This window comes from Lathyrus oleraceus, chromosome 1, assembly GCF_024323335.1.
Source record: "Lathyrus oleraceus cultivar Zhongwan6 chromosome 1, CAAS_Psat_ZW6_1.0, whole genome shotgun sequence".
NCBI classification, from domain to species: Eukaryota; Viridiplantae; Streptophyta; class Magnoliopsida; order Fabales; family Fabaceae; genus Lathyrus; species Lathyrus oleraceus.
The window spans coordinates 317,776,257-317,798,272 of NC_066579.1; positions in this window are offsets into that span (position 1 = coordinate 317,776,257).

Here is a 22,016-nt window from a genome sequence, read left to right on the forward strand (position 1 = left end):
TGATATCTCTCACCCTTATACCGGTCTTAGATATTCTTTCTCCCTGAGCGTGTTGTTCTCTCACCCTTATATCGGTGTTTTGATCACATGTCTCTTTGAGTTTATTACCCAGTAACCGGTAATACCTCATTTGCTTCTTCCTCAGCTGTTTCCTTTATGGATATCCCCGCCTGAGTCCCTTAGCGGATTTTCCCCGTCTGAGTCCGGATTCTTATCCGAAGTATCCTTTGTGGATAGTTTTGTTATATTGGCATATTCCCCAATGCATGCATCTTTGCGTCAGCTCGAGTCTTTCCATTAATTTATTTTCATGGAATCCCTTCGTGTCTCCCAGCAAATTTCAAGTCGTGACCTGCTCACGCACTTTATCCCCTTTATTTCCCAATAAAGTCCCCAGAGACTCTGTCCCATTTATGAGCGTATTACTCATATGGATTCTCAGTTTCTCCTGATTTCTTTTTCCTTTGTGGACACATATCCCCATAGAGTATTAACTTTTGCATACATACATTTGCATCATGAGGTCTCTTAAGGACCAAAATTCGTCTCTTTGTTATTATTTAAGCCCATTCTACCTCGTCGAGACGAAGATTTTAACCTTCATATCTCTAGCTAGAATGACCTTAAATAGGGGCATCTGTAAGACCCTAATTTTGACCCTAAGATCCCTCATGGCATCATATCATTGCACATTGCATTTGCCTCAAGGATCATAGCATCTTGGCTCCTTTACCCTTGGGTTGGGACTTGTGTGAGTTGGTTTGAGACCACCAAGCATGCTTGAATTGTATATTATTGCTTTTCTTATTTTGTTTACTAACCAAAAGCACAAAAATATGTCACTAACATCTTCTGTTTTGAAGCTTGAGCAATCATGTGATCCAAGGCTCCTAGGAGGCCCCTATACTCATTGATGTGGCCAGATGAAGTTGAAAGCAAGCATGACAATGGTTCCGAAAGCTCTCAATCATCATATATGCCTCCCAAGTATCTCAATTTGTCAATTTGATCAAGATAAACCAAAGGGCTTGAGGATTGTTTCCCAAGGAAACCCCAATTCATCTGTGCATTGACTGTACCTTGCTCATGAAGCAACCTCAACCCATGATCAAATACAATCAAGGGAAGTTCTTTCATTCATAATTTTATGCATATTTGAGCTTATGTGAGTGTCTTCAATCATCAATTCATCAAGATTTGAAGTTTGGACTTGAGAAGTTGATCAATCAATTCATCTGACTATTTTGAAATCTATTGAGACCTAACTTTTGATGTGTTTGTCAAATGAAGATGACCCCAAGATAAAAAATGTTCTTAAGAACCATGAACAACTTTCATGTTCATCAAAAATTGATTTGAAACTTGGAAGGTCATCATTCATTTCAAAACATTATAGGTCATTTTGACTGAAACCCTAATTTTGGGTCAACTTCACAAGGACCTAACTCCTTCATTTTTCATGATTTTGAGGTGGGACCAAATGCATTGGAAAGTTTAAGATGTCTACTTCAAATGTTATGTTTGACAAAATTTCGTAATCCTAAAATAAATACATGTGATAATGCAAAACATTATAGGTCACTTGGGACCAAAGTCATTGAAATGTGAAAAAAGTCCAACTTCAAGTGCCCATAACATTCTTATCAAAATTCCAAATTATGCAAAATTTAAGTCCAAATTAATTATCCTGAAAACACCTACAACTTCTATGTTGAAGGTTTTGTCATTTGAGGCTCGAATAGTTGAAACACTACTTAAGTAAGAAGTTCACTGATTGTGAGTCTCGGTACTCAATGCTTGAGAAGACATGTTGTGCTTTGGCTTGGGTTGCTAAGCGTTTGCGCCAGTATATGTTGAATCATACAACTTGGTTGATATCAAAAATGGATATAATCAAGTATATCTTTGAGAAGCCTGGTTTAACTGGGAGGATTGCCCGTTGGCAGATGTTGTTATCTGAGTATGATATTGAGTATCGAGCTCAAAAAGCTATTAAAGGTAGTATCTTGGCTGACCACTTGGCACATCAACCAATTGAAGATTATCAGTCCGTGCAGTACGACTTCCCTGATGAGGAAATTCTGTCTGTGAAGATGAAAGATTGTGATGAGCCTATGCTCGACGAAGGGCCAAAGCCTGGTTCTCGATGGGGTATGGTGTTCGATGGTGCTGTTAATTAGTATGGAAATGGTATTGGGGCAGTGATTATTACTCCTTAGGGCACACATTTTCCTTTTACAGCAAGGCTAACTTTCAAATGCACGAATAATATGGTAGAGTATGAGGCTTGTATTATGGGCTTGGAAGAATGTATTGATCTTAGGATCAAACATCTTGATGTTTATGGTGATTCGACCCTTGTTGTTAATCAGATTAAGGGTGAATGGGAGACGAATCATCCTGGCCTCATCCCATACAGAGATTATGCGAGGAGGATTTCAACTTTCTTTACTAAGGTTGACTTCCATGATATTCCTCGAGATGAGAATCGGATGGCGGATGCTCTTGCTACCCTTGCTTCAATGATTGTTGTCAAATATTGGAATGAAGTCCCCAATATTACTGTGATGCGCTTGGATAGACCAGCTCATGTGTTTGCAGTTGAAGAAGTGAAAGATTATAAGCCATGGTATTATGATATCAAGTGCTTTCTCCAAAGTTAGATTTACCCGCCTGGGGGATCTATTAAAGATAAGAAGACTTTGAGGAGACTATCTGGAAGTTTCTACCTCAATGGTGATGTGCTTTATAAGAGGAATTTTGACATGGTTCTGCTCAGATGCGTGGATAGACATGAAGCAGACCTGTTGATGACTGAAGTCCATGAGGGTTCATTTGGTACTCATTCCAATGGACATGCCATGGTAAAGAAGATGTTGAGAGCAGGCTACTATTGGTTGACAATGGAGTCTGGCTGCTGCAAATATGTGAAGAAACGCCACAAGTGTCAGATTCATGCGGATAAGATTCATATTCCCCCGACACTTTTGAATGTTATTTCCTCACCATGGCCTTTCTCCATGTGGGGAATTGACATGATTGGCATGATAGAGCCAAAGGCGTCAAACGGTCACCGCTTTATTCTTGTAGCTATTGATTACTTCACCAAGTGGGTTGAAGCGGCATCGTATGCGAATGTGATCAGGCAGGTGGTTGTGAAGTTTATCAAGAATCAACTTATATGCCGATATGGTGTGCCAGACAAGATCATTACTGATAATGGATCTAACTTGAACAACAAAATGATGAAAGAGCTGTGTAGCGAGTTCAAGATTGCACATCATAATTCTTCTTCCTATAGACCCAAGATGAATGGGGTTGTTGAAGCTACTAACAAGAACATCAAAAAGATTATTCAGAAGATTGTTGTTACGTACAAAGATTGGCATGAGATGCTGCCATTTGCTTTGCATGGTTTTCGTACATCTGTCCGCACTTCAACAGGGGCAACCCCTTTCTCTCTTGTATATGGCATGGAGGTTATGCTCCCCGTGGAGGTTGAGATCCCATCAATGAGAGTCTTGCTGGAGGCCAAGTTGACTGAGGCAGAATGGGTTCAGAGTCGTTATGACCAGTTGAACTTGATTAAAGAGAAGAGATTAACTGCCATGTGCCAGATTATCAACAAAGGATGAAGAAAGCCTTTGATAAGAAGGTCAAGCCTCGTATGTTCCGAGAAGGTTACCTCATGCTCAAGAAAGTCTTGTCTTTCGTGCCCGATTCCAGGGGCAAGTAATCATGCAAGGAAATTGATGGGCCTATCACACGCCCATGTAATCATGCAAGGAAATTGCTAATTTTGGCAAATTTTGAAAGTGTTTGAAAATGAATTGCAATGCCTATAAATACAACCCTCTTGGCTCAGAATTAAGGATATCGTGCCCAAGCTTTGAACCTGCAATCTAAACCCTCGTCATTAAAGTATAATCTTGAAGGTTTTCATTTGAAAATCGAGCTTCAAATCTCATTCTGTTTTGAGATTGAAACTCCAAGAGTCCAACCTTTTCTTTGATCCAATTCATCTCCTACAAGCCTCTGAAGCCAAGCCAAGGCCAATTGGAAGCAAGATTAAGCAAGGTTGAAGCTCATTCGAAGGTGATTTTCCAGAATTTTCATATCTTTGATTCTCTCTCAATTCTTCACTATTCTTTGTGATTTTTGGTTGGCTGAAGTCCTACAAATGTAGGCAACAAGATTGAGTTACTTTGAGGTCAAATCGAAGGAACTCAATTCGTTATCCTCAAAATTCAAATCCCTGTATCTTTTTATATACTTGGAATTGGAGAAAATTGAGGCCAGATCGAGATCCTGGGCATTTTCTTTTTGAAATAGTGTCCTTGTTTTTCATTTTTCTTTAAGTTGAAGGTGGACCAGTCTGGTGAGGTCCGCCGGAGAAAATGACCGGAGCCCTAGCTCCGGTGGTGTCTTGGCATGTCCAGAACCATTTGACCGTCGTCTCATGTTTTAATCTCATTTTTTCCTTTTAATTACCAAGTGTGTGGCGCATTTGACTAACGTGCTTGTGGAACGCGCGCGCTTGGCCATCAGATCTGCCACCTCAATTAATGAGGGAGATCTGATGGCCCTTATTTTTTTGTATTTTCTGAATTTCCATTTAATCAACTTATTTTATTTTATTCATAAAAATTTTATTTTTAATCGAAAAAATATGAGACTTCAACCAAAAATCTTCAAATATTTTTCTCTTTTATATTCTAAATTAAAATTATTTTTTGGATTAATTTTGATATTTTTCATGAAATAAATGTTTTTGTGTATATTTTTAATTGTTTAAAAATACTTCTCACTTTTCAAAAATCATGGAATTTTTGGTCTAAGGTCCTTTGACCTTGTTTGACCTAGAATAAATCTCTTGGCCATTTATTTGGTGTTTTGAAGAGATTTTAGGTTTTGACCAAATTAAAATGTATTTTAATTCATTTTAAAATTGATTTTTAATTGATTAAATGTGTAAAAATTATGTTGAGCCATTTTTATGGTCTTGTGATGTTTGACTATTTGTTTGGGCCTTGGTCAAGGTTGATTTGACTTTTGTTGGATTAAAACCATTTGATTTAGGGGATTAATGAAATGTATATTTCATCTCCCAAAATGAATGGATGGTTTTAATTTGATAAAATTCCTCCCATGACCAATTTGTATTTCTCTCATTCCCTTCCTTCTTCATCTCCATACCTATTCTTTCCCATTCCCTCATTTGACCAATGAAATCTCTAATGTCTTAAGGCTAATTGGTTCATCAATGACCTTGTGTCAGATGAACCAATACAAGTATGACTGAGATAGGTCCATCTTTTTTTGATCTTTTCTTTTAGTGTGTGGTATGTTTTAGGAGTTTGGTTCATTATAACAAATCTCTAACATGCATTAACACCTAAATATTTATTGCCCGACCTCAGCTAATTGTGACTTCTACATAAGTCCAATCACGATTGCCTAACATAGAGCTAAATTTGACCCTAAAAGCATAGCATTCTAGTAAGTGAGAATGTAAGTCTCCCATCCTTCATGGTATTATATGGAAACTTGACCTTTTTTCCTTCCCATGGAAGATGCCATGGTTCAAGAATCCATGCTTGTGAATGGATGGTTGAGTGTTTTCCAAAGAATGACTTAATAAATTAAAAGACACCACTAACACTTGACTAACCTTTGACTAACATTTGACTAACTCTTATTAATATTACTTTACTTTCAAGTCATTTACTTTATGCAATTTAAATTTCAGACATTTATCTTTCATTGCCATTTATTTTTCATTTAACTTGTTTATGTTTATGTCATTTTCACTTTGCTCCTTTGAGCCATATCTTATGATTGTATATATTATTTGTGCATTTTGATTTTTTTTGTGGTCTTAGGACCTTAAAACACTTAATAAACAACAAAAACCCTAAAAAATATTTGGTGGACTGTTGATCTTGATCTAAACTTTTGGGCTTAGGATTAGGCAACATTCCCTGTGCAAAAAGGACTTGGCCAATGCCAATATTTTGAGAACAAGTTATTGTGAACAGAGCCTTCATCTGATGCAAGTCTTGGGACTCATTTGAATTCATCTGCTACTGTTTCTTGGTGCTAATTGTTATTTTGATCTTGTGTCTGATGCTTTGTTCTGAGTTGATCAAGGGATATTTCATCTGGTACATGGGAAGACAAAGAAGAATGCTAGCTATGGGATTTATTTGCTTGGATGTGGCTATCTTTATTTGATGTCTTGATCCTCTTGATGTTTGGATATTGCTAATTGCTTGATTCAAAGTCCAAAGGAAAAGTGGGTTTTCTATATGACATTCTTGTCTGTTGGATTGCATCCCATTTGTCAGGTCTTTTCAACTCTGAACTTTTAATTTTATGCTTAGTATATCTTCTTCATCTCCTCCCACTTCTTAAATTTCAAAATCTCTCCCCCTTTTCAAGAACTTTCTTTGCTTGTAATTTCAAACTTAGACCTTATTTTAAGTAGAAACTTTGGTCTTATGCCAATGGATTTTCAAACTCTTTTCTTAAATCAAATTTGTAAATAAACTTAATCATATTGACTTAAAATTTCAAAAGACAAAAAGAAATAATAACTCCATTCAAAATTTTGGCAATTTGTGCCTTTCTTATTAACCTTTTGTTAAAAGTAATTCACCAACTTTCAAATTGTTACCACGAACTACGAGGTTTTGATCCCTCATTATGTTGGTACGTAGGCACAAGACCGAAGATCTTGTCCAACCCAAAAATATAATTAATGAATTCTTTTCTCATCCCCACATTCTATTTTTTTTCAAATATCTTTTATACCAAAAAACACATACACACATAAAAAAAGGGCTCCCTATGAGTACCTAAGACACTTTGGCTGCTAACACCTTCCCTCTGTGTAACCAACCCCCTTCCTTACCTGTAATCTCTGGAATTTTATTAGTTTTGATTTGAAAACTTCTTATCTTTGGGTTTTGTTCGTACTTTTCCCTTTTCCTTTGGAAACAATAAAAGCGCAGTGGCGACTCTGGTTTTATTGATGTTAAGCTTATCCATAGCTTGATGGTCATGAATTTACCGCTACAGAAATTAAGTGGCGACTCTGCTATGGAGTAGTCCTCAGTGGGTTTAACCTACTTTTTTATGTGTATATATTTGTATATTTGATGTTTGTATATTTGTTTGTGTGATATAATATGTCTGTTGTGCTTTGTAATCTCTGAGTGGTGAGATAAGTTCTAACCCAAACTTGAGTGCAATTAAGATAGGAGGATGGTATAGTCATGTTCGACTTGTGTGGAGAAGTCCTTAACAAGTTGGCTTGAGACTCATCTACCCAGTGGAGACCCTTTTGGAGTTACTGATGTCACATAAGTTATTTGTGGTTAGGCATTACTTTCTCGGATTTGGGGTCTGGGGTCCGAGAAGCTGAGGATCGTAGAACATTTAACCCATCTTGGCCTATTTAGGACGTAGTGCGGAGACTGTTCAGGTGTAGACCTGATAATAGTTGTTACGCGATACTACACTCAGACGAGTTTCTCTTGAGAATATTATGAGCCAATAAAAGTCATCCTAACCTGTAATATCCGATAGATAGGATTAAGACTTTGGGAACTTTGACAGAACATGATCTACAGGTTTTTATCCTTAGTACACTCCTTTGGGATGGTTCTTAACCTGACTCCATGCTCGTGACTTATAACAAACCCTTTGATTCTCGGTTGATCCGATCAAGTATTGTCAATATTAATGGAACTTGGGTGTTGATAAGGTGAAAACCATAATCCACCAAAATGGATGATTGATCTTGATGATGACTTGATCCATACCTTGACCTTTGTTTGTGTTTGCTTTGTATGTGATCCCTTGTTTGTGATTGTTGCATTCATGCATACATGCGCATCATAACATTCATCACAGAAAGGTAAATTTCAAGGAACTGAGGTCTTATTTGCAAATATTTTCAGACCATGGATTATGGACGAAGGAACACTAAGAAGTACAGTTTCAGATGTCCTGATTTGAAAGAGCTAAGGAAGTTATCATCTTTTGTATTACATCCATTAGACCTCAAGCAACGTCATGGGAAGCTTTTGTCTGTGTTATCTGCTGATGTGGTCGAAGGACTTCTGAGTGTTTTGGTTCAGTTCTATGATGCTCTCTACAGTTGTTTCACTTTTCTTGATTATCAGCTTGTACCTGGATTAGAGGAGTATGCCCATATCTTGGGTATGCCCGTATCTGACAAAGTACCTTTTAATGGGTTGGAAGAGATCCCCAGATCTCATATTGTAGCTGAAGCTCTTCATCTGAAGAAATCTGAGATTGATGCTCATTTGGTGAAGAAATGAGGTATTCTTGGGTTGTCTTCTGAGTTCGTCATTGGAAAAGCTACTGTCTTTGCTCAAGCCGGTAGTATGGATGATTTTGAAGCCATCTTTGTGTTGCTCATCTACGGTTTAGCTTTGTTCCCTAACATTGACGGTTTTATTGATGTTAACGCCATTAGAATCTTCTTGATTGGGAATCCTATTCCGACTCTATTGGGTGACGTGTATTTCTCTTTGCATTTGAGGAATTCTAAAGGTGGTGGGACTATTTTGTGATGTGTTCCTATTCTATACAAGTGGTTTATTTCACACTTGCCTCAGACGCCTGCTTTCTTGGAGAACAAACAATGTCTACGGTGGTCTCAGAGACTCATGTCCCTCACTAATGATGATATTGTTTGGTATGATTCCTCATTGAATAGTGTGGATATTATTGTTAGTTGTGGTGAGTTCTCTAATGTGCCTCTCATTGGTACACGAGGAGGAATCAACTACAACCCTGATTTGGCTCGTCGTCAACTTGGGTTTCCCTTGAGAGGCAAACTTAATAACACTCAGTTAGAAGGTCTTTTCTATCAAAAGGGTAAAGATCCCAAACATTTGAAGCAATGGATGGTACATGTTTGGAATAATGTGCATAGGAAAGGAAGATCCGAGCTTGGTCCGTGCAACTGTGTAGCTTTGAAATCTTACACTATTTGGGTGAATAAGAGAGCTTTGGAAGTGAAGATGTCGTACGCTTATGAAAGACCTATGTCTTTAGTTGTGTATGAGCCATCAACTCTATATAACCAAGATGTAGAGGAGTTGGAAGACGCAATCACCAAGATGAAGCAAGAAAAATATATGTGGGAAGAGCGGTTCCATGCTTTGAGCCGAAAGAATGAAGAGTTGCAGCTTGAGTCGAAAGACAAAGATGCACTTATTGAGATTCTTGAAGAGCGTGCAGTGAAGAGACAGTGAGAGCTAGAGGGTCCATCTTGCTCTAGTATGCCTCATCCTTCTGGTGCTTCGAAGAAGATTGTTGATCAGCTTGTCCTTGAGAAGGCTCAGATGAAGACATATTTTGAGTCTGAGATTTGACGCACCCAAAGGAAGTACGCGCCTGCATCCAGATCATCTGATACCATTGCTAAGGGGTCCTTAGGATGATTAGTTTCCTTTTATCTTGTATATGTACTTTGGTTTCTAAAATTGTACTCAATGTAATCCTTCCAAATTTTATGAATAAAAAGAGATTTTATGGTCAAGCAAATTGTTGTTATTACTATTATATATATTTGCAAATAAAACTTCAGATGTTCCTTGAAATTAAATAAAAACAAAAACATTGCATTTCATGCATCATTTGCATAGCAGGTTTTTTTAGCCAGATGTCTTATCGATTATTCTTCTGTGCTTCAGCCAAGCTGACTCACCGATACAACACTCGCGCTAATCAACAAAGGATAATGGAGCATCTAGAGCAAGAGAACAAAGAGTTGAAGGATGAGATTGTCAGGTTAACAACGCTGATAGAGTCTGTCATTGTTGCACATAACCAATCTTCACCAACTCCTGCAACTCCTCCCTAGAGGACTGTCATTTACGAGGTTACTACCTCAATTGTTCCTATTGCTGCTAGTCAATCATGTCATTCTATGCCTCTTGGATTCCCTTGGGGGATGCCATCTAACTTTATGCCTGAAGGGTATGCACCCACTTTTGTTTCTCTGTCGGCATCTAGCCCGATCATGTTAGTGCCACCACCTGTTGTTCACACTCTGCCTCGTGTTGAGGACACCATCTACCATTCTGAACCATCTGAGGGTTCAGACGTGTATGAGAAAATGGACGAGATGGAGGATCAGTTCCTCGAGTTGCGTAAAAAGTTAAAGACTTTAAGAGGAAAGGACTTGTTTGGGAAGAGTGTTTTTGAGCTCTGCCTGGTACCCAATGTGAAAATCACGATGAAGTTCAAGGTTCCTGACTTTGAAAAGTATAAAGGGCACACCTGTCTGCTAAGCCACCTTGTGATGTATTCCAGAAAAATGTCTACTCAAACTAATAATGATCAGTTGCTGATTCACTATTTCCAAGACAGTTTAACTGGTGCCGCTTTGAGATGGTATATGGGCTTAGACAGTGCAAGCGTTCGTACTTTCAATGATTTAGGCGAGGCCTTTGTTAAGCAGTACAAGTACAATGTTTATGTGGCGCCAGATAGAGACCAGTTGAGGTCTATATCTCAAAAGCATAAGGAGACATTCAAAGAGTATGCTCAGAGATGGAGGGAGTTGGGTGCCCAGATTAGCCCACCATTGGAAGAGAAAGAGATGATGAAGATCTTCTTAAATACGTTGAGTTCATTTTATTATGAACGTATGATTGCCAGTTCCCCCAATGACTTTACGAAAATGGTAAGCATGGGGATGAGGCTAGAGGAAGGAGTCCGTGAAGGACGTTTGTCTAAAGAAGAAGCATCATCTAGCAAGAAATATGGTGGGGAGGCAGAGGAGGCCTCATGTCATAAAGAGTTCTCAACCTCGACAACATCAATATCAAGTTTCATCAATGATTCCTGTATTTTCCAACAATTCCAATAATCAATCAGTTCCAATTCAGCAACAACAACAACCGCAACAAAGAACCAACTACAACAACAACAGTAATAATCAACAAGGATTTGAGAGGAAGAAGGTCTCCTTTGACCCTATTCCTATGTCGTATGCAAAATTGTACCCGTCCTTGGTTCTCAAGAACCTCATTCAACCCAGAAATCCTCCGCAAATTCCTGAGCCACTTCCATGGTGGTTCAAACCTGAACTTTGTTGTGCTTTTCACCAGGGAGCCCCTGGCCATGACATAGAGAACTGCTATCCGTTGAACTATGAAGTGCAAAAACTTGTGAAGAGTGGGATGGTGTCCTTTGAGGACAGAGCGCCTAATGTGAAAGCTAATTCATTGCCTGCTCATGGTAATACTACTATCAACATGGTGGACGACTGTCCATGGAATTTCCGAGTATTCGATGTACGAAGTATCCATAGGTCATTGGTGGAAATGCATAAAACCTTGTGTTTAATCAGTGACTAGGAACATGACCATGATGGTTGTGTAATTTGTAGTGTGAACCCTCGTGGGTGTATGGTTGTCAAGAGGGATATCCAGAAGTTGATGGATGAGAATGTAATCCAGATTCAGCAGTCAAGAGATATAGATGATATAAATGTGATCGTGCCAGTATTCGAAACCCCTGAGTGGGTAGTTATCTAGTTTGATAGCAGCAACAATAATAATGTCAATATATCGGTATCATCGTTGGTTATATGGTTAGCGGGCCCTGTTCCGTATGCATCCGATAAAGTTGCGCCTTATCAATACAATGCCACAATGATAGAAAATGGTCAAGAGGATCCTCTACCAGTTGCAGACTCTCTGGTGAATATTGTTGATATTGCGAAGGTGACCCGTAGTGGTCGTGTGTTTGGTCCAGTTTTTCTGAAAAAGGTAGAAAATGTTGAAACATGTAAGAAGGCAGAGATTCCAGTAGCGAATCCGGTTAGTACTTCAGTGTGTCAGTCTGGTGAATCCAGCAAACTAAAGACTAACGATGATGATGAAGTTTTGAAATTAATAAAAAGAAATGAGTTCAATGTTGTGGAGTAGCTGCTCCAAACTCCGTCAAAAATCTTTGTGATGTCACTATTAATGAACTCTGAGGCACATAGGGAGGCCCTGCAGAAAGTGTTTGAGCAAGCTTACGTTGAGCATGATGTGGCCGTGGATCAGTTTGACCACATTGTTGCCAATATTACTTTTTACAATAACCTGAGCTTTTGTGATGAGGAACGCCGGAATCACAATTTGGCATTGCATATTTCTATGAATTGTAAAGAGGACGATATATCTAATGTGTTGGTTGATACAGGGTCATCTTTGAATGTGCTTCCAAAATCAATTATGTCAAGACTTTCTTATTAAGGGGCCCCAATGAGGTACAATGGCGTGATTGTCAAAGCGTTTGACAGTTCTCGAAAAATTATCATTGGTGAAGTGGACCTTCCAGTGAAGATAGGTCCGAGTGATTTCCAGATTACTTTCCAGGTAATGGATATCCACACGGCCTACAGTTGTTTATTAAGGAGGCCATGGATTCAAGAAGCAGGAGTTGTGACGTACTCTACACCAAAAGCTAAATTTTGTGAAGAACGGCAAACTTATCATTGTTAGTGGGGAGACGACACTATTGGTAAGCCATTTGTCATCTTTTTCATATGTTGAAGCCGAGGAGGAGGTTGGAACTTCGTTTCAAGCCTTGTCTATTGCTGAAGAGAATAAAATTGGGGCACCCATGTCTTCTTTAAAAGATGCACAAAGGCTATTGAGGCTGACAACATAGATCTGTGGGACCGTATGATAGAGATTGCTGAGAACAAGAATAGGGCTGGATTAGAATTTCAACCAGGGTCGTTCAACGTCAAAGCTGAAGATGTGCAACCGAGTTTCCGTAGTGGAGGGTTCATTCATGAGAATGATCAACACTCAGCTGTTGTGATTGAAGATAGTGATGATGAAGACGAAGCTTGCGCCAACTTTATGACGCATGGCCAGATTTGCAACAATTGGGTTATTGTTGATGTTCCTACTATTATTCATCGCTCTAAGTAATTTTTTTTCCATTTTTTAAGAAAAATCCTTCTCCTATGGGAGAAGTGAACATTGTTGGGCATTTCTATTATCATCAATAAAATACAATTTTATTCATCCACATCTATGATGCTTTATTTTTACTTTTTGCTTCTGAAAATAGTAATCACCAAAAACATTCATAAATAATAATCTTTCATCTGCATAATATTTGGTTACAATTCACTTCTCTAAAATCAAAATATCAAATCATTATACAGGTTGATTCCCAAACCATTAAATACAATGATCCTACTCCCTCTCCAAACTTTGATTTCCATTGTTTGAAGCTGAGGAAGAGATTGATGATGAAGAAGTATCTGATGAATTATCCCATTTACTTGAGCACGAGGAAAAAGCCATTCAACCGTTTGAAGAACAAATTGAATTAGTCAACTTGTGTTCCGAAGACGATGTGAAGAAAGTCAAGATTGGGTCTCAACTGTGTCTAGAAGCTAAGAAGGGGTTGATTGATCTTCTTCGAGAGTGTTCTGATGTGTTTGCTTGGTCCTATCAAGACATGTCTGGGTTAGATTCTGAGATTGTGGAGCATAGATTACCGTTGAAGCCAGAATGCCCGTTAGTCAAACAAAAGTTGAGAAGGACTCATCTTGATATGGCAGTTAAAATCAAAGAGGAAGTGCAGAAGCAGATTGATGCTAGTTTCCTTGTTACCTCCGAGTATCCGCAGTGGGTGGCCAACATTGTGCTTGTTCCTAAGAAAGATGGAAAAGTCTGCATGTGTGTTGATTATAGAGATTTGAACAAAGCTAGTCTGAAAGATGATTTTCCTCTGCCACACATTGGTATGTTGGTAGATAATACAGCTAAATTCAAAGTCTTTTCGTTTATGGACGAATATTCCGGTTATAATCAGATCAAAATGGCACCTGAAGATATGGAGAAGACCACATTCATTACACTCTGGGGAATATTCTGTTATAGAGTGATGCCTTTCAGTTTAAAGAATGTTGGTGCAACATACCAGAGAGCTATTACCACTCTTTTTCATGATATGATGCATAAAGAGATTGAAGTCTATGTTGATGATATGATTGCCAAATCAAGTAATGAAGAAGAGCATGTTGAGCATTTATTGAAGTTATTCCAGCATTTGAGGAGATACAAACTCCGCTTGAATCCCAATAAATGTACATTTGGTGTTCGTTCTGGTAAGTTGTTGGGCTTTATTGTCAGCGAGAAGGGTATTGAAGTTGATCCTGCCAAGGTCAAAGCAATACAAGAGATGCCTGCACCCCAAACTGAGAAGCAAGTCAGAGTTTTTCTCAGCCTCTTGAATTATATTTCAAGATTTATATCGCATATGACTGCCACATGTGCGCCTATATTCAAGCTTCTTCGGAAAGATCAGTCTTGTGTTTGGATCGAGGATTGCGAGAAAGCTTTTGACAGTATCAAAGGGTATTTGCTTGAGCCTTCGATTTTGTCTCCGTCTGTTGAAAGAAGTCCCTTGACCATGTATTTGAATGTGCTTTATGAGATTATGGGATGTGTTCTCGGTCATCAAGATAAATCTGGAAAGAAAGAATATGCAATTTAATACCTCAGTAAAAAATTCACCGATTGTGAGACTCGACATTCTATGCTTGAAAAGACTTGTTGCGCACTGGCTTGGGCTGCTAAGCGTCTGCGCCAGTATATGTTGAATCATACTACTTGGTTGATATCCAAAATGGATCTAATCAAGTACATTATTTAGAAGCCAGCTCTAACTGGGAGGATTGCCCGTTGGAAAATGTTATTATCTGAGTATGATATTGAATACCGATCTCAAAAAGCTATTAAAGGTAGTGTCTTGGCTGACCATTTGGCTCAGCAACTGATTGAAGACTATCAGTCAGTGCAATATGACTTTCCTGAAAAAGAGATTTTGTACTTGAAGATGAAAGATTGTGATGAACCACTGATTGAAGAAGGGTCAGAACCTGGTTCCCATTGGGGCATGGTATTTGATGGAGCTGTTAATTCATATGGTAATGGCATTGGGGCAGTGATTATTACTCCTCAAGGATCTCATTTTCCATTTACAGCTAGATTAACCTTCAAGTGTACAAACAACATGGCTGAGTATAAAGCTTGCATTATGGGGCTTGAAGAGGCCATTGATCTCAAAATCAAATATCTTGACGTCTATGGAGATTCAACTTTGGTGGTGAATCAGATCAAAGGTGAATGGGAGACGAATCAACCCGGTTTTATACCATATAGAGACTATGTGAGGAGGATTTCAACTTTCTTTACAAAGGTTAAGTTTCATCATATCCCTCGAGATAAAAATTGGATGGCATATGCTCTTGCAACGTTGGCTTCAATGATTATGGTGAAATTTTGGAATGAAGTTCCTAATTTGACTGTGATGTGTCTTGATAGGCCATCTCATGTATTTGTTGTTGAAGAGGTCAGAGATGAAAAGTCGTGGTATTTTGACATCAAGTGTTTCCTCCAAAGCTAGATTTACCCGCCTGAAGCATCTTTGAAAGATAAGAAAACTTTGAGAAGATTAGCTGGCAACTTCTACCTGAATGGTGATGTGCTTTACATGATAAACTTTGATATGGTTCTGCTCTGATGCGTGGATAGACATGAAGCAAACTTATTGATGACTGAAGTCCATGAAGGTTCATTTGGTACTCATTCCAATGGACATGTTATGGCAAAGAAAATGTTGAGAGCAGGTTACTATTGGCTGACAATGGAATCTGACTGTTGCAAGTTTGTGAAGAAATGCCATAAGTGTCAAATTTATGCAGATAAAATTCATGTTCCTTCGACATTGTTGAATGTCATTTCCTCTCCATGGCCTTTCTCCATGCGGGGAATTGATATGATTGACATGATTGAGCCCAAAGCGTCAAAAGGACATCGTTTTATTCTGGTGGCTATTGATTACTTCACAAAGTGGATTGAAGTGACATCGTATGCAAATGTAACCAAGAAATTTGTTGTAATGTTTATCAAGAATCAGATTATATGTCGTTATGGTGTGTCGAGTAAGATCATTACTGATAATGGATCGAACTTGAACAATAATATAATGGAAGCTCTTTACAAAGACTTCAAGATTGCACATCATAATTCTTCTCCCTACAGACCCAAGATGAATGGAGCTGTTGAAGTTGCGAATAAGAACATCAAGAAGATCATTCAGAAAATGGTTGACATATAAAGACTGGCATGAGATGCTCCTATTTGCTTTACATGGGTACCGTACATCCATCCGCACTTCAACAGGGGCAACCCCTTTCTCTCTTGTTTATGGCATGGAAGGTATGCTCCTAGTAGAGGTTGAGATCCCATCATTCTGTGTCTTGATGGAAGCCAAGTTGACAAAAGTTGAGTGGTGCCAAACCAGATATGACCAGCTGGATTTGATTGAAGAGAAAAGATTGACTGCCATGTGCCATGGTCAGTTATATCAACAAAAAATGAAGAAAGCTTTTGATAAGAAGGCCATGCCTCGTGTGTTTGGAGAAGGTAACCTCGTGCTCAAGAAGATTCTATCTTTCAAACCTGATGCTAGGGGCAAATGGACTCCTAATTTTGAAGGCTCATATGTTGTTAAGAGAGCCTTTTCAGACGGTGCTTTGATTCTTACAACTATGGATGATGAAGAGTTCACTCGTCGTATGAATGCCGATGCATTCAAGAAATACTTTGCCTAAAAAAAGAACAACTCGCTAAGTTAAAAACCTGAAAGGGAGGCTTAGCCAAAAATGAGCATCTCAGTGGATTAAAAACCCGAAAGGTTGGTCCAGGAAAAAATTAGAGACATAAAACATAAAACTATTCTGGTAGATTGAGTACCCCACCTTGGGGCAATCTAGGCAAAAATTAGGGATTATGGCAAGTAACTTCATTCGGTTGATCATAGTCATGGAGACAGTTTTTAGCATGTCATCTGGTTTTGATACATTATTCTCAACCGAAGCCAAGAGCACAATGGATATTGAAGTTGGTAGGGAGAATAGTGATCATTGTATTTAATGTAGCCCTTTTCCATGTAAATTTCCATTTTCAACTTTGTAAAGATCTATGGAGTCTTGTCATTTACAGACTGTCATCCTATTAAATAAAGTTGAGCTTTTTATCCAATTGTTTTTACTCTTATTTATTTTTGCTAAATAAAATTGAATTTTTATGATGATAATTTTGAAATAAATTAATGAATAAAAATTATTTTTCTTAAAAAATAATAAAAACAATCACTTTAAGAATAATTAATTTCAATAAGGAATATCAACAGCAATTTGAGGACAGGTAAGTCTTGAAGTGCGAAGCCTTGTTGGTCTTCCCCAAGCAGTTTGGTTTGGTAACTTTTCCCCAACTGTTCGTCATTCATCCCCAACTTGGTTGATGAGTTTCTCCCCGAGTAATTTATCATCCCTAGTAGAGTTGAGTTGATGATCGGCCCCTATCCCACAGTTGTGATACTGCTTTTGATATCCTCCAATTTGTAACTTCGGAGATCCAGAAACTTTATTTGGTTTCCAGTAGCATATTTGTGTTGCATAACTTTGGCAGTTTATCGGATCTGGTTATCTTTTCCTTGGAATTGGTTTATTTTGCAATTTTTTAAAGGAATTTGATTGATTTTTTGAGGAGTGCAACGATCTTGGTCATATCATCCTCAGCATTTTTGCTTAGATCCCCATGCAGAGTTTTACCTCTCGTATTCCCTAGCAGAGTTTATCATCAGTTATCGAAGATCTCTTATTCCCGACAGTGTTTGGCCCTGAGCAATGTTTGGTCCCCTACAAGGTTGTCTCCCATTTGATATGGTATTGACCTAAAATTCCCCGCAGAGTTGACAATTTAGATCCTCAGTAGATCTTCTCTCTTTCTCCCTAGCCAGGTTGAGTTATTCAGAGCAAGATGATTTATCCCCATCATTTTTCTCCAGTTGATTGTTTCCATCTTGTTGAGATTAGTCGAGTGTTGCAGCGATGATTCAAATCTGTGAGATTCGTATCCTTTGTGATTTGTTTTGTCAGCCTAATCATCAATCATATACATACATATTCATACATCAGATGTTTCATTATACACTTTTTATTATATCATTCTGATCCCCTATTTTGGTGATGTCATTTACCCATACAGGTTTGGTGCGTCTGTCCTCCTTCAATTGTAGAGTGTCATCCCCCTTAGACAGAAAGAGTTTAACCTTTCTCATTCCCCATTGAGTTATTTCCTCGTGGATGATCATTACTTCAGTTTCCTCCCCAGTTAATTATCGGGATGGAACCACTCCTCTTGGGTTATATCCTTATTGGGTTGAGTCTTTGTTTGACCATTTCTTTCTAGTTACTATCTAGATGGATATTTTGGTCCCCTGAGAGTCTATTACCTAGTAACTAGTAATATTCTTCTCGATTTTTTAGTACATTACTTTTGCCCAATACCCGGTAAAATGTAATCTACTTCCTTTGCTTTCCCTAGTGGATTCGTTTCACGTTTCCCCAGGAAGTCTATCCTTGATATGTTCATCCTAATCGGTGACGAATATTCTTCCTTTTTGGTTTTCTACCCAGTAAAAAGGTAGTTTTAATCCCTACTTTTATTCCCGAGAGAGTTAATCCTTGATATGTTCATCTTAACCAATGACGGATTTTCTCATCTTTGTGGTCTTCTGCCCAGTAACAGGTAGTTGTAAATCCCGCTTTCCATTTATGAGTCTATCCTTGATATGTTCATCTTAACCGATGACGAATATTCTCTTTGGTATTCTATCCAGTAACTGATAGATATAATTCCTCTCGTGTCTCCAACATTTTTTAAGACATAGCCTGGCTTATGCATAACCTCTTATCCCTAGAGTCTCTGTCTCCCCAATGAGCTTTTCTTATGGAATGCATTATGCTCTTGTGGACTTTCAGTCTCTCCAGATTCATTTTTTTTTGGCAATATTTTCCCCATAAAGATTACTTTTAACATTCATATCATATGCATCATGAGGTCTCTTAGGGACCAAAATTTGTTTCTAGATGATGTTATTTAAGTCTATTCTACTGAGTCGATACAAAGATTTTAACCTTCACATCCTTGGTTAGAATGTCCTTAAATAGGGGCAGCTGTAAGACCCTAATTTTGACCCTAAGATCCCTCATGCCATCTCATCATATGCATTGGCTTTGGGATTACACCTTGGCATCTTCCTTACCCCTCATTCATTGGGTTTGCATTAGGTGAGATCACCAAGCATATTTGATTGTATCATATTTTGTTTTTCATTATTTACTAACCAAAATGCCAAAAATATGTCAATGTATAGTTTACTTCTTTTGTAGGTAGTGTGTGTGTTCACCTATGCTCCATCAAGCTCATATCTAGAGTTTGAGACCCTCAATGCAATAAGACTAATCAAGATATGGTTCAAATTGGTTCTAGACATCATATATGGGTCCCCATGGTTTTCACATATCGTTTTGATCAAAAATTCATCAATAGTTTGAAGCTTGTTTGCCTTGGAAGCCCTAATCCATCTGGGTATCGTGTGTGACTTTCTCAGCAAGTTTCTTCATCATTTGATCAAATATTTCAAGGGATACTTAACATTACGGCATCTTACACACATATGATCCTCCATGAGTCCTAAATATCAAGAGAACGTCAAGTTTGCAAGATGGTTCATGGCGGTTGACCAAAGAAAGTCAACTAGTCAAAACTCGGGTTCCCTAGACACTATCTCCTACAGTTTTTATCATATGAAAATGATTCCCAGAGAAAAGTTACTCCTTATGACATTCCAAACAACTTTCATGTTTAAGTCAAGAGCTAGTTTTTCTTGTAAAGTCAATTTTTATGGTGAAAGATTATAGGTTATTTTGTTTGAACCCTAGTTAGGAGGTCAACTTCCAAGGACCATAACTTGCTCAATGTTTATAAAATGAAAGCTATTAAAGTTCCATGATCAAAATTCAAGATGTCCTATCCAACTTTGGATTTTGTAAGAAGTTAAAATTCAACTTGCAAATGCATGTGCCAAGAGGAAACATTATAGGTCATTTTGGGTCATTATCATTGAACAAGTGATTTTCCTCAACTTCTAAATTGAATAACTCCTTTATGCCAAATCCAAATAACGTCAAATTTGTGACCAAATTGAATAGGTTTGAAATAGATACAACTTTTATGAAGGAACTTTTTCCATTTGAAGCCCATAGTGTTGGTTCTATGAATTGGCATCAATTTTGGTAAAAGATAGTGTTATCACAAGATGTCACGCTTGTAGTCTTGACATGTGATATCAGCTTTCTGCAGGTTGTTTGATATGGTTGTGCAGGATTTATTCAAGATGTCAGACCCGATGTTACAACATGTGCATACAGAACATTCAGTATGAATGTTATGTATTTTGTTGTTGCACTTTTCATGCAAGTCTTTGTGTGCTTATGTGGAGATTGCATGCATTATTCAAGGAGTAATTCTATTTAAAGTCAGAATATTCAGTTTCCCAAAAAGGAATGATTCGCTGCTATTTCTTAGGGAATACGCAATAAATAGAATTAGGGTTTCATGCTGCCCAGGCCCATATAGAAAGCTTCTATTTAAAGACTATGTAATCCCTATTTTACGTAGAGAAACCATGAACGGTGAAGTGAGTGAGTATTAGGGTTTTAGTCTTGTGTACGTTTGTGAATTGTGAGCCATTCATCCATATTATTGATGTGTGAATTGGACTGAGTTTTGAGTTGTAATTTGTCCACTCTAAGCTTTGAAGTACGAGTGTATTTGTTTACTTAATTGAAGCTTTTAAGCAAGATCAAGTGTGTGTCCCTGAAGTGTGTCTTCTTTCTTTTTGGTATTTGTTCTAGTATCACTGTTGTGATTGAGGGGGAGTGAGTAGGGTCTCATGTCTAAGAGTTCTTAGATAGAAATCGCACGGGTAGAGATTAGGTGAAAAGACTGTAACTTGAAGTTGTTTGCTGAGAGTCTTTGAACTAATTTTGTTTAGTGGATTTTCTTCATGGCTTGGTAGCCCCTAGACGTAGGTGTGTTTGCACCGAACTGGGTTAACAATTGCTTGTGTCGTTTTTCAATTGTTTCCTGGTTTTTATTCTGTTCATATTTCACTTGTTGTTCAGATATTAATGTCGTGACATTACCTTCGATATCTCATATCTGATACCAGAATTTCAATTGGTATCAGAGCAGGCATCCTGCTCTGGTTCTGGGTGAGATCTTGGAATGTTGCTTTCTGGTACTATGGACAGAGACGGAGGATTTGTACACAGACCACCAATTCTGGATGGATCTAACTATGATTACTGGAAACCTCGGATGGTAGCCTTCTTGAAATATTTGGACAATAAGAATTGGAAAGCTGTTCTAACAGGTTGGGAACATCCTTTCATTACTAAGGATGGAGAAGTTACAACTGATAAGAAGCCTGAGGAAGAATGGACCAAGGAGGAGGGTGAACTAGCTCTTGGAAACTCTAAAGCATTGAATGTTATATTCAATGGGATTGATAAGAACATCTTCAGACTGGTGAACAATTGTGAGGTGGCTAAAGATGCTTGGGATATTCTCAAAACCACTCATGAAGGTACCTCTATAATGAAGATGTCTAGATTGCAGCTGCTTACTACCAAGTTTGAAAATTTGAGGATGAAAGAAGATGAGAGTATTCATGATTTCCATATGAATATTCTTGAGATTGCTAATTCCTCAGGTGCCCTGGGTAAGAAGATGTCAGATGAAAAGCTTCTGAGGAAAATTCTCAGGTCACTTCCCAAAAGATTTGCCATGAAAGTGACAGCCATAGAAGAATCTCAAGATATCTGCAAGATGAGAGTGGGTGAGCTAATTGGATCCCTCCAAACATTCGAGTTAGGAATGAGTGATGGATCTGAAAAGAAAGTCAAAAGCATAGCCTTTTTTTCCAACACTGAAGATAAAAAGGAAGAAAGTAGTCAGGATACTGATGAAGGTATGTCAAATGACTTAGTGTTACTTGGAAGACAATTCAAAAAATCCTGAAGAGGGTGGATGTGAGGT